The sequence below is a fragment of the Pristiophorus japonicus genome, chromosome 17 (genome assembly GCF_044704955.1).
Source record: "Pristiophorus japonicus isolate sPriJap1 chromosome 17, sPriJap1.hap1, whole genome shotgun sequence".
Classification (NCBI taxonomy): Eukaryota; Metazoa; Chordata; class Chondrichthyes; family Pristiophoridae; genus Pristiophorus; species Pristiophorus japonicus.
In genome coordinates this window covers 698,049-710,523 of record NC_091993.1, presented here as the reverse complement: position 1 = coordinate 710,523, position 12,475 = coordinate 698,049, and the positions used below count along the sequence as shown (strand labels likewise).

Below are 12,475 nucleotides of genomic sequence, written 5' to 3'. Positions count from 1 at the left end.
CCTTCTCCGAGCAGAAAGGGATGCGTGTTGGAGGTGTCAGCCCGAGGCCAGAGAGCCAAGGCCCAAGATGGCGGAGCAGAAGCGGGAGAGTGCAGGGCTGGCAAGAAGCGAATGGAATGGAGGGTCGGAAAAGGAGCCAGAGGCATCATCGGGAAGGGGGTGGGTGGGTGGGTGAGCGGTGCAATGGAGAAGGGGGTGCAGGTGGTCTGTGTGGCATAGAGGCACCAGCAGCAGCAAAACAACTCCCATTTATATTGTGCCTTCAAAGTCGAAGAACATCCCATGGTGCTTCACAGCAGCATAATCAAACAAAATCAACAGCAAGCCAAATAAGGAGATTTAATAAGGGTGTTTAAACGCTCGGTCAAAGAGGTAGGTTTTAAAATTGGTCTTAAAGGAGAAGCAGAGAGGTTTAGGGACAGAATTCCAGAGCATGTGGCCAAGACAGCTGAAAGGAGGCGCCAATGGTGGGGCGAAGGGAGTGTAGTCCAGAGTAGGAGGAACACAGAGTGTAGGGCTGGAGGAGGTTCGGGAAGCGAGAGATCATGGAGGGATTTCAACACAAGAATGAGAATTTTAAATTAAAGGTGTTGGGGAACTGGGAACCAATATTAGTCAGTGAGTACAGGGGTAATGGATGAGCGATTTGGTGTGGGTGAGGATAGGGGCAGCAGAGTTATGGATCAGCTGAAGTTCATGGAGACTGGAGGCTGGCCGGGGGAGCATTGGAACATTCGAGTCTAGAGCTGGCAAAGGCAAAGGATGAAGGTTTGAGCAGCAGGTGGGCCGAGGCAGGTGTAGAGACGGGCAATGTCACGATGATGGAAGGTCTTTGTGATAGAGAGGGTCATCATCATCATAGGTGGTCCCTCGTATCGAGGATGACTTGCTTCCATGCCAAATAAGGATGAGTTCACTTGTGTTTCAATGAAGGACTTAATATTCCAGATCCCGAACTACATTGTGTAGGGTGGAAGATGCCTGTGTGTGGATTTTTTTTAACGTGTGGTGGCCGTTATACACCAGCCACCACACGGGCTTGACAGAGCTAGGTCTTGGTCCAGTGGCAAGGATTAACCAGGACGACTGGAGACCTGCTCTGCTGCACGGACCTAGTGCGCACATATCGCTGTGTGGGCTGGGCCCGTGCTGCCCCTGGGCCCTCTATAGAGAGGATAGAGAGAAGCTCAGTGTGTGCTCAAACAGGACACTGAAGTTGCAAACTGTCTGATTCACCTGAGACAGTGGCGGGGTCGGGAATGGAATTGATGGCGAGGTCACAACATTTGTGGTGGGAGCCAAAGGCCATGGCTTCTGTCCTCGTAGTGTTTGACTGGATAAAACTGCGGCTGATTCAGGACTGGACGTTGCACACACATTCTGACAACACAGAGGCAGTGGAGTGGTTGAGAAAGGTGGTGGAGAGCTAGAACTGAACGTTGTGAGCGCATGTGTGAAAAGGAGACCATGTTTTAGGATGTCACCAAGGGGCAGCGTGCAGAGGAGAATGAGTCAGAGGCCAAGGATAGATCCTTGGTGGACTCCAGAGGTAATGGTGTGGGAGTGGGAAGAGAAGCCATTGCTGGAGATGCTCAGGACGTTGAAAAGGTAAGGGAGATTGGAAATGGGCAAGGACAGAGCGCCATCTAGCTGCTGGAGGACAACGTTATCATCATCATAGGCCGACCCTCGAATCGAGAATGACTTGCTTCCACGTCAAAAGGTTCACAGGTGTTTCAATGATGGATCTAAAATTCCAGGTCTGAACTAAATCTTGAAGGGTGGAAGATGCCTGTGTGTGGATTTTTTAACGTGGGGTGACCGTTGCACACCAGCCACCACACGGGCTTGACAGAGCGAGGTCTTGGCCCAGTGGCAAGGATTAACCAAGACGACTGGAGACCAGCTCTGCTGCACGGACCCAGTGCACACATATCGCAGTGTGGGCTGGGCCGTACTACCCCTGGGCCCTCGCCTCTTCTGGGCCCCGAACTCGCGCCTCCCCTGGGCCCCAATCACATCCCTCCACAGTCTCTTGCCGCTCCTTCGCCCCGACCTCGCCGCTCCTGCTGTACCTGCCCGCGCTCCAATCACTGACCTGGACCTTGGTGACGTGCCGTCACCCTCCTGCTCCAACACGTACTGCTCCCTGGAGCGGTACCCTGCCACACTGCTCCTTCCACTCCCCGGCCTGCTCCCATGGTGCTCGCCGAGGACAAAGTTAAGGCTAATGCTAAGTACACAAACCTGCTGTTCAGTCGTGTTACAAACAGGAAGTGTGCGCAAGGGCAAGATTAATGATAAATTAGAGAGAGATATAAAATAATATCTTGAACATGGCACCACTGCACTCTAAACATTACACTTCAAAGTTTCAAACTTTTCTACAGATGCAAAATAAATTATTTTAAAAACTTGTCATTTAAGGCTGGGTTCTTGTGACTTGGGGGACCCAAATTCCCTACACCCCAAATCGGACACAATTCCAGTGTGCGTATGAAATGAACGCAGGAGCCAAGGTCGCTGAATAACAGGCCTTGACCAATTTAGCAGTCGCTCCAGGCAGATCAGGTGAGGCCTCTGCCCTGATAAATTGGTTCATGTTGTTAAATTTAGACTTCATGGAGCCTGAAATCCACAACAGTTACCAGAATTCCCACTGGAGATACCCGAGTTAAAGGTATTAAAGGGACAGGCCAGGTTAAGAAGGAAAGACTTGCATTTATATAGCACCTTTCACAACCACTAGACATCTCAAAGGGCTTTACAGCCAATGAAGTACTTTTTGGAGTGTAGTCACTGTTGTAATGTGGGAAACATAGCAATCAATTTGCACACAGCAAGCTCCCACAAACAGCATTGTGTTTTTTATGTCATGTTGATTGAGGGATAAATATTAGCCAGGACACCAGGCCACTCCCTCAGCACTGCGCCAGAGTGTCAGCCTAGAATTTCTGTGCAGAAGTCCTTGGAGTGAAACTTGAACCCACAACCTTTTGACTCAGAGGCAAATGTGTTACCCACTGAGCCACAGCTTACACAAGGTTAAGAACTAAGCATCACCACATGTGCTCCCGCTGAACAATTACTTCATCCCGGCCTGATGTACTTTGCACGCATATGCCGAAGGATGAACGTGTCCCTGGGTGAGGTTTGGGTTCAGTAGCACATGATCGAAGTTAGCAAACTCGACACTCGAAGATGGACTTAATTATAAAAAGGACGCTTGAGGCTATTTCAATAAAATATACAACAGATGCAAGCTGCCCGTACTGCACTGGCTAAAAGTGCACATTCACACTTGCTTCCACAGCGCTTCCCAAACCCACAACCACCAGTGCCTCGAAGCACCTTCCTTCTTAACAAGGGCAGCAGGCACACGGGAACACCACCTCCAAGTTCCCCTCCAAGTCACACGCCATTCCGACATGGAAATATACCGGCCGTTCCTTCATCGTCGCTGGGTCAAAATCCTGGAACTCCCTCCCTAACAGCACTGTGGGAGCACCTTCACCACACGGACTGCAGCGGTTCAAGAAGGCGGCTCACCACCACCTTTGAGGGCAACAAAGAATGGGCATTAAATGCTGGGCTTGCCAACGATGCCCACATACCCAGAATCATTTTCTTTCAAAATAAAAAAATGATTGGGCACGATGTTTCTTGTCGGAATGTTTTATACTGACAAAGCCTACATTTGTCTTCAGATTCAGGTCACTGAACGACTCTCTGAATGTTTCTGGTAATCACACTCATAGGCCCCCCGTTTTAACTCCGGGCCAGATATGGGCGGGCAAAGCTGGGGAGTGAATTAGAGACTCAATCATTGCTCCAAAAATGAGGGACGAGATCAATTTAACTCCCAGAACTCACTAAATCCCGCCGGCCAGCTAGCCTCCCTCCCAATCCGGGCAGGAGGTCTGTGGAAAATCGCGTGGCCCGTTGGTGACAGGAGTTGTTGCCTGGCTGTCCCACGGGAAGCCCGCGATCGGGAGGATGGGGGAGATCGCGGCAGGAGAGGCACAACCTTTCGTTCTGTAGCCCAGCAATTTTTGAGCTCAAGTCCTGGGTTGGTACGTGAACCCACAATCTTCTGACTCACAGGCAACTGTGCAACCTTCTTCTCCGGCGGTCCCTCGTATCGAGGATGACTTGCTTCCACACCAAAAGGGATGAGTTCCCAGGTGTTTCAATGAAGGACCTGATATTCCAGATCCCGAACTACATCCTGAAGGGTGGAAGATGCCAGTGCGTGGATTTATTAACGTATGGTGACCGTTGCACACCAGCCACCACACGGGCTTTACAGAGCAAGGCTTTGGTCCAGTGGCAAGGGTTAACCAGGACGACTGGAGACCTGCTCTGCTGCACGGACCTAGTGCACACATATCGCAGTGTGGGCTGGGCCGAGCTGCCCCTGGCTGAGAGACGGGCGGGCGGTACAGCTGATTACTGCCTTTGTTGCTATACACGGCATCATCGGTCAAATAAGCACGTCATGAGAGTAAATACTGCACTGGTTTCACGGTGATTAAAATACCTTCACAATTAGTTTTGTTTAATTTTCTTTAATTACAAAAGAATAAAAAGCTTCTGTTCTGGCTTGGCTGCATTTCACTCATAAATTATGCAACACCTCCCCTCAGTTGGAAGGAAATGGCAGATAACATTATCCTTCTGAACTGCTCTCATTGTGTGTTTCAGGCGCACTTAAACTGCAGGATATGCTGCACTGCGCCCAGTCGACTAATATTTCAGAAACAGAAAACCGGGAGATCATTCTTCATTAATGAGAGTTGGTCAGTGACAACAGATGTATCGGCGAGAACATGGAGCTGAACGTCACAGCACGGCTATTTCATCTCCCATTGTGCTTATCGAGCGTATCCGCCATGGCTCAGTGGCCAGCACTCTCACCTCTGGGTCAGCGGGCTGTGGGCTCAAGTCCTGCTCCAGAAACTTGAGCACATCGAGACACTGACACCGGGAGCACTGCACTGTCGCTGGTGTTGTCTTTCGGAAGAGATGTTTAAACCGAGGTCCTGTCTGCCCTCTTGGGTAGATGCAAAAGATCCCTCGGTACTGTTTCAAAACCAACAGGTGAGTTCTCCCTGATGTCCTGATATTTATCTCTCAACCAATATAAAACAGTTTATCTGGTCATTATCACATTGCTGTTTATGGGAGGCTGCTGTGTTTCCTACATTACAACAGTGACGACACTTCAAGTGAACTTCATTGGCTGTAAAGTGCTTTGGGACGGCTGGTGCTGTATAAATGCAAGTCTTGTTTTTTTCTTTTTACCCTGAAAACCCGTGGGAGGAAATGGTGCAACCGTAGGCCAGTAAGTGGACTGGGTCTAATTTTAACCCGCTCCCATGCACCATTCCCGCTGGGCGAGGGTGTTATAATCCCGGCCTACTTCACAAGTACGTGTATGATTCTGGGAATCAATAAAGACCGATGGCAGAATGGGAATGAGAGTGCCAAGGTATCTCTGCAATCCCATGTGCCAGTGGGCAGCGGTGCTCAGAGGGAGTGAAAATTGTAATGGGGCTGGGATACTGTAGCTCACGCCCACTCTGACCCTGGGAGCAACAGGTTGCAAATCGCACTGCTACCACCACTCCTGTTAGAAAGACTTGTATTTATATAGCACCTTTCACAACCACTGACTGTCTCAAAGCGCTTTACAGCCAATGAAGTACTTCTGAGGTGTAGTCACTGTTGTAATGTGGGAAACGCGGCAGCCAATTTACACACAGCAAGCTCCCACAAACAGCAATGTGATAATGACCGGATAATCTGTTGTGTTGTGTTGATAAATATTGGCTAGAACACCAAGGATAACTCACCTGCTCTTCTTCGAAATAGTGCCATGGGATCTTTTACGTCCACCTGAGAGAGCAGACGGGGCCTCGGTTTAATGTCTAATCCGAAATTATTACCGGTTTTACAAAGGAAATTTGGTGCTAATCCTCCATTGTTTAGTCTGGAAGGAGCAAATTGAATGTACCTCCCTGATGAACTACTCAAATCATTAAGTTCTTAATAGAGAGAAGCATTTGGGCTGCAGATTTGTACAATCTGCAATTTAACATCCGAAAACAGTCCAGCTCCATTGGGAGAACATCTCCGGATTTCAAAGGAGCTGAAATTCATCCTTTCCCATTGAATGAGGCAATTCAGACACAGACCCACCCACTGAGGAACTCCAGGGTAAATTAAATTACATCAAATTTTAATTAAGCCACTAGCAATACCCTGCCTGAGTCAGCCCCTTCAGACACTGAGTGACACCAGAGGTCTGCCACTGTCACTCGAAGCTGTCACTTAGTGAAGGATGTCATACAGGGACCAGAACTGTCGACTTGTACATTATTAAACAGAACTGAAGCTCTCAGGTCACTCTTTCTTTAGAGTTCTTCCTATCTCCTAAAGGACAATCAAAATTAATGGCTGATCAGCAATGTTCCCTCCAATATCTTTCGGGGACCGCAAGTGCAGGCAGCGGAAGGAGCGTGCGGCAAACCAGACTCCCCACCCACCCTTTCCCTCAACCACTGTCTGTCCCACCTGTGACAGAGACTGTAATTCCCGTGTTGGACTGTTCAGTCACCTGAGAACTCACTTTTAGAGTGGAAGCAAGTCTCCCTCGATTCCGAGGGACTGCCGACGATGGCCCCTTTAACGGACTGTGCAGCCAATTCAAAATCCCACGTATGCGCGTTTTTTCCCATTTAAAAGCCGGTGAGTCAGCTGCACGGGAGCTTCAGAGCGATGCCCGGTCACACAGCTTAAAGGGGACATCGGTGGTCAGGGAACGCAATCACCTCCAGGTCCCCCTCCGAGTCACACACCATCCCCACTTAAGACATATATTGGCTGTTCCTTCATCGTCACTGGGTCACAATCCTGGAACTCCCTCCCTAACAGCACTGTGGGAGCACCTTCACCACACGGACTGCAGCGGTTCAAGGCGGCAGCTCACCACCACCTTCTCAAGGGGCAATTAGGGATGGGCAATAAATGCAGGTGGGTGGGGGGCCTGACCCATCCACCTCCATGGCACGAACCTGGTATTGCAGTACTTCCAGGAACGGTGCAGTGGCTCTAGGCCTTTTGGCTAAGAGCATTGGCGCAGAGTGATCCTTGAATGGGCCCAAGGTGACCTCTGGCGTTTGTGATTTGACAAAGAATTGGAACGATTGGCTACGAATTTCAACAACAAAAAAAATAAATAAATAAATGCCGGCCTTGCCAGCAACGCCCACATCCCAGGAATGAAAAATTAAACAAACAATGAGCTGCAGACCCCCCCAATCCCTGGGGAGCACTGCTCCTCATGTGCAGACCCCGTCTGGGAAATCCTTTGATTCTTGTTCTTTTCTATAACATCTCAACTTTCTTTGTTTCCCCAACTCCAACAGTCCAGCAGATGACAAACGTCTCTGTCAATGCCTCTCGAGTCAGGTGCTTGTGGGTGTGCAGCACTAGTGACTACACTGCCTTCACGCCTCCCAACACCCCCACAGCCCCCACCCCGTGGCTCTGTCGGAAGTAGCCCATGTGGGGAAATAAAGTGTGTGTGAACTTGTCTCCAATAGTGTGTCCGGCATTGTTGGACCAACCTCTGTCTGTGCTGTGACCTCGTCCCATTCGACATGATAGGATACTCGGTGCACTGTAGGGGGGCCATATTTTCTAAACCGAATCCGGGGACACACAGGGTGGGAGCTCAGCAAAGTAGCCAGGATAGGAAATGTAGATTGCAGAGCGTAGCAAGGCAAACTGAACCCTCAAAAATCAGCACCAGAGCTTTCTGCCTGAATGATGCGGCCGTTGTTTATAGTATCTGCCGGTGGCAATCAGCGGCTTCTACCCCACCTCACAGCCCGACACACACCCACACCACCCCAGGCCGCGGAGCGCGCACCACCCCAGGCCGCGGAGCGCGCACCATCTCAGGCACCTCCCCCTCCGACACGCACCATCCCAGGCCGCGGAGTGCGCAGCATCCCAGACCGCGGAGCGCGCACCATCCCAGGCACCTCCCCCTCCGACACGCACCATCCCAGGCCGCGGAGCGCGCAGCATCCCAGGCCGCGGAGCGCGCACCACCCCAGGCCGCGGAGCGCGCACCACCCCAGGCCGCGGAGCGCGCACCACCCCAGGCCGCGGAGCGCGCACCACCCCAGGCCGCGGAGCGCGCACCACCCCAGGCCGCGGAGCGCGCACCATCCCAGGCTCCTCCCCCTCCGACACGCACCATCCCAGGCTCCTCCCCCTCTGACACGCACCATCTCAGGCCACGGAGCGCGCTCCGATCCGGCTCCCGGCACGTCCACGCGGTCAGACTCTAGCCGCCGCTGGTTATTCCCGTTACCAGCAGCTCCCGTTACTCGGGCAGCCTCCCTAAGCAAGCGCTCTACTCGGAACTCCTTCACGGCAAGCGAGCTCCAGGTGGGCAGAGGAAACGTTACAGGGACACCCTCAAAGCCTCCCTGATAAAGTGCAACATCCCCACTGACACCTGGGAGTCCCTGGCCAAAGACCGCCCTAAGTGGAGGAAGTGCATCCGGGAGAGCGCTGAGCACCTCGAGTCTCGTCGCCGAGAGCATGCAGAAAACAAGCGCAGGCAGCGGAAGGAGCATGCGGCAAACCAGTCCCACCCTCCCCTTCCCTCAACCACTATCTGTCCCACCTGTGACAGGGACTGTAATTCCCGTATTGGACTGTTCAGTCACCTGAGAACTCACTTTTAGTGGAAGCAAGTCTCCCTCGATATTGAGGGACTGCCCATGATGTTACTCGGACATTTTGGCTCCGGGGCCCATTTCTCATCAACCGAATTTCACAGGATTATCCCGGGATAGTTGGGGAGACGGAGCAAGCACTACTGCGGCCACTGAGCGCGATCGCTGCATAAATTAAAGTCCCTCAGTGGGTCCACCATTTCTACTGGTTGAAACCAGGAGATTGATGTCCCTCCCACCAATCGGATCCCGCCCCGCCCCATGGCCCCGTCCACTTAATTGACCGACCGCGGGTCACCTGGCTCCCGAGTTGAACCCACACGTATTGTCCCCGGGACACGGGGAGGTAGAGTCACCATAGTCATCATCATCATAGGCAGTCCCTCGGAATCGAGGAAGACTTGCTTCCACTCCAAAAATTAGTTCTTAGGTGGCTGAACAGTCCAATACGAGAAGCACAGTCCCTGTCACAGGTGGGACTGGTTGGAGGAAAGGGAGGGTGGGACTGGTTTGCCGCACACTCCTTCCGCTGACTGCGCTTGGTTTCTGCATGCTCTCGGCGACGAGACTCGAGGTGCTCAGCGCCCTCCCGGATGCATTTCCTCCACTTAGGGCGGTCTTTGGCCAGGGTCTCCCAGGTGTCAGTGGGGATGGTGCACTTTATCAGTGTACAGCACGCAAACAGCGCAGGACTTCCCATCCATGTCACAGCTCTGTTCGAGGCTGTCGTCCCAAAGTGTCTCCTTCAAACATCGAGCTCACTAACATCATCTAGTCAGGAGCGTCTGAATTATGTGATCGCTGAGCTTGTTTTACACGTTTATGTCAATGAGTTTGAAAGTAGTGCAACTCCCACAAACCACACAACGAGCAAATAAATGCCTTTTCAGGCTCAACCTAAATTAATCACAGCTGGGAATGTGACTGAAAATACCAACGTTTTCAGAACATGCTACATATAAATTTACAGCACAGAAATGGTGTTAATGTTCCCCACGAGCCTCCTTCCACTCTATCGGCACATCCTTCTATTCCTTTCACCCTCGTGGACCGATGTAGCTTCCCCTTAAATGCCTCTACGCTATTCGCCTCAAAGCACTCCATGTGTCCAGGGAACAATTCAGAGAGGACGGTTGACACCCACCGCTCTTTATTTCAGGTCGGGGAAATATAAAATCAGAGAAAAATGGAATAAGCAAAGCAGATCGGGCAGACAAAATGCCTCAGTCCATCCCAGCCCAAATGCTCTTGTTCCAGCCACAATGACACCACTGCCTGGCAGTCTGAAGAACTGGGTGCTGATTTCCCTACAGCTTATTTGTGTTGCAAATCAAAAGTGAGAAAGCAAGGCAATAAATAAAGGCCAACGATTTCTCTGCAAATGCCAGGCAAGTTATTGGTTACAATTACAAAGTGGGACAGATGCATTTAATTTCTGACTCGTCCCTGGAACAGAAAACCCTCAGAAATCTGTGGCAGCTAGTTGAATGAATGGCAAAATTCTCTATAGTAAAATCAGCGGGTCATTTTCCTCCCCCCACACCAGACTTACAAATACAGCCTTTAACCGTTTACGGATACTTACATTTAACGGCGCGATTGCCATAATACCGGGGGGCTATGCATCAGTGTAAGCCAGCCTCACCTGGAACAGTTGTAGGCAGCTACAACACTGGCTTTATTAATGCAAGCAGCCTGGTAACTGCACATGGTGTCAGGGCGCGAGGAGCCCTCCTCATCAATCACTAGCAATTGCTGGAACCATGGTTACGGCACCTGACTACAAGCAGCAGGCGATCCACTCTATCGCCATGGTACCCAACACTAAAATCAAAGGCTGCAGCCAAGCCTCATGTTATGGGACCAAGTGCTGCCGGTAACCATTGACAATCCGTTCGCGATCAGTGCTCAGAGAGCGACTCTTACCGAACGCTGGGCTGGCTGGCGGTGGGACTCCCTCCGAGGCTATCTTTGATGAATGCGAGCTGCCTCCAGGAGCAAAGGCTGAAAGGAAGGGGGCAGTTCCCAGGCACATTGCATGGGGGGGGGGAGCCTCCGCTGAGATGTCTTGCTCTGCTGCCTGCCCAGCGGCGGATCCCAGTGCAGCAGGAGTGGCTCTGAGCTTACAGCAAACTCGCACTGACACCGCTCCTTGCTGCATTTAATGGATTTGCAAAAAGGAAAATGCAATTTCCGAACCTATGAATTTGATATTATCCCTTCCATCACACAGCCCTTTTACTCAATTCATGCTAACTGCACTGAAGGCGTTTGTAATTTATTCGACAGAAAATTGCTGTTTGCAATTCATTATCAGATTTTTTTTGAATGCTAGTTAGTTACTCACATTCAGTTTGGCAGAGACATGTTTTTGCTTCTTCCTCATTGCTTTTTAGCAGGACAATAAATTTTAATGTATTGTCTACAACCGTGCAATCAATCCCTGGTTAAATCGTGCGACAGTCGTCAGTCTAATGCTTCTCTCATAAACCATAACCCATTAGGGTATCGACGTGGTACTGTTCGATGTCAATTACCGTGCACAAAGCTTGCTATTCCTGAATGATCCACTTCTCTTTCGCATTTGCACTTGTCAAACTGTTGGCAGACCTGGTCCAGGTTTGCAGTAACCTCTCAACGCAGATGTCCGCATAAGTTCTTGCTAATACACAGTGCAGGATTACAGCTGGTGCTTGTAAAACTCTCTGATATATATTAGAAACCGACAACTTCTGTACAAAACGGCAAACTCAACTAAACTTGGGGTTACGTTCAATGGACTCAAGTTTCGGATCCCCGCTAGAACGGTGCACATCGGAGAGACCCGCCTAACTTGTCGAACAGAAATTGCGACGAATACTTACCTTGCGATTCTCCGATATCTGTCGGCCCATTTCCAGTTCGTCGCGGCGCAGCAGGAGCTGCTGGGGGCGGAGCTACAGCCCTGCGCCAAAAACAGTGTCGGCAGCTGCGCGCGAGCGCAGTAGTTCCGGCCGTTCCAGCGTGTCCTGTCTCCAGGCGACGACCCTATCCCTGGCCGAAGGGACGTCACCCCTATCCCGGGCCGAGTGGCCTGACAGCCCTTCCCTCATCGGCAGCGGGGCCTGCCACCCGGCATCTCACTGGGGGGGGGCCCACCCGGCATCTCACTGGGGGGGGCCCGCCCACCCGGCATCTCACTGGGGGGGGCCCGCCCGGCATCTCACTGGGGGGGGGCCTGCCCGGCATCTCACTGGGGGGGGGCCCGCCCACCCGGCATCTCACTGGGGGGGCCCGCCCGGCATCTCACTGGGGGGGGGGCCCGCCCACCCGGCATCTCACTGGGGGGGGCCCGCCCGGCATCTCACTGGGGGGGGCCCACCCACCCGGCATCTCACTGAGGGGGGGGGCCCACCCGGCATCTCACTGAGGGGGTGGCCTGCCCGGCATCTCACTGAGGGGGGGCCCGCCCGGCATCTCACTGGGGGGGGCCCACCCGGCATCTCACTGGGGGGGGGGGCCCGCCCGGCATCTCACTGGGGGGGGGGCCACCTGGCATCTCACTGGGGGGGGGGCGCCGGCATCTCACTGGGGGGGGGCCCGCCCACCCGGCATCTCACTGGGGGGGGGGGCCCGCCCGGCATCTCACTGGGGGGGGGGGCCACCTGGCATCTCACTGGGGGGGGGCCCACCCGCCCGGCATCTCACTGGGGGGGGGGGGGGGCCCACCCGGCATCTCA

General features: G+C 52.5%; 1 protein-coding gene across 7 annotated transcripts in view; it reads right to left on the bottom strand.

Moving 5' to 3' along the window:
• Positions 1-12,475, bottom strand: part of sema4ba (sema domain, immunoglobulin domain (Ig), transmembrane domain (TM) and short cytoplasmic domain, (semaphorin) 4Ba) — a 505,268-nt gene that overhangs the window by 261,329 nt on the left and 231,464 nt on the right. The window lies entirely within an intron of this gene.